The sequence below is a fragment of the Arachis duranensis genome, chromosome 9 (genome assembly GCF_000817695.3).
Source record: "Arachis duranensis cultivar V14167 chromosome 9, aradu.V14167.gnm2.J7QH, whole genome shotgun sequence".
NCBI classification, from domain to species: Eukaryota; Viridiplantae; Streptophyta; class Magnoliopsida; order Fabales; family Fabaceae; genus Arachis; species Arachis duranensis.
The window spans coordinates 31,490,364-31,491,721 of NC_029780.3; positions in this window are offsets into that span (position 1 = coordinate 31,490,364).

Genomic DNA, 1,358 nt, shown 5'->3' on the forward strand with positions numbered 1-1,358 from the left:
TGAAGGTAGGTGGGGTTTATGGGGAAGAGTGGATGGATGTGAGTGGTGAAGGGGGTAATTGGGAAGAGGGATTGAGGTGATTGGTGAAGGGTTTTGGGAAGTGTGACATGGGGAAGAGTAAAATAGGATTAGGAGGTAAAGTGGGAATATGCTAGGTGGGGATCCTGTGGGGTCCACAGATCCTGAGGTGATCCTGTGGGGTCCACAGATCCTGAGGTGTCAAGGAATTCCATCCCTGCACCAAATAGGCATGTAAAATGCCTTTGCACATCATTCTGGCGTTTAAACGCCGAGTGGTGCACGTTCTGGGCGTTCAACGCCCATGTAAAGCATGTTTCTGGTGTTGAACGCCAGTTTCATGCTTGTTACTGGCGTTCAGCGCCAGCGTTTTCCTCTAGGCACATTTCTGGCGTTCAGCGCCTGAATGTTGCTTGTTTCTGGCGTTCAGCGCCATATTCATGCTCTGTTCTGGCGTTGAACGCCAGCCAGATGCATCTTACTGGTGTTGAACGCCAGCCTGTGCTTCCTCCAGGGTGTGAATTTTTTTTTCTGCTGTTTTTGCTTCTGTTTTTAATTTTTATGATTTTTTTCGTGACTCCACATGATCATGTACCTAATAAAACACAAAATAACAATAAAATAAAATAAAAATTAGATAAATAAAATTGGGTTGCCTCCCAACAAGTGCTTCTTTAATGTCAATAGCTTGACAGTGGCTCTCATGGAGCTACAAAGGTGATCAGGTCAATGTTGTATAGTCCCAACACCAAACTTAGAGTTTGACTGTGGGGGCTCTTCTTGACTCTGACTGAGAGAAGCTCTTCATGCTTACTCTCTTTTGTCACAGAGGGATGGCCATGTGCCTTAAACACAAGGTAGTCCCCATTCAATTGAAGGACTAATTCACCTCTGTTGACATCTATCACAGCTCCTACTGTAGCTAGGAAAGGTCTTCCAAGGATGATACATTTATCCTCTTCCTTCCTAGTGTCTAAGATTATGAAATCAGCAGGGATGTAAAGGCCTTCAACCTTTACTAACACGTCCTCCACTATTCCATAAGCTTGTCTCAATGACTTGTCTGCCAATTGTAATGAGAACAAGGCAGGTTGTACCTCAATGATCCCCAGCTTCTCCATTACAGAGAATGGCATAAGATTTATCCCTGACCCCAGATCACACAGAGCTTTTGCAAAGGTCATGGTGCCTATGGTACAAGGTATCAAAAACTTGTCAGGATCTTGTTTCTTTTGAGGTAGAGTTTGCTGAATCCAGGTATCCAATTTACTAATGAGCAAGGGAGGTTCACTTTCCCAAGTCTCATTACCAAACAGCTTGGCATTCAGCTTCATGATAGC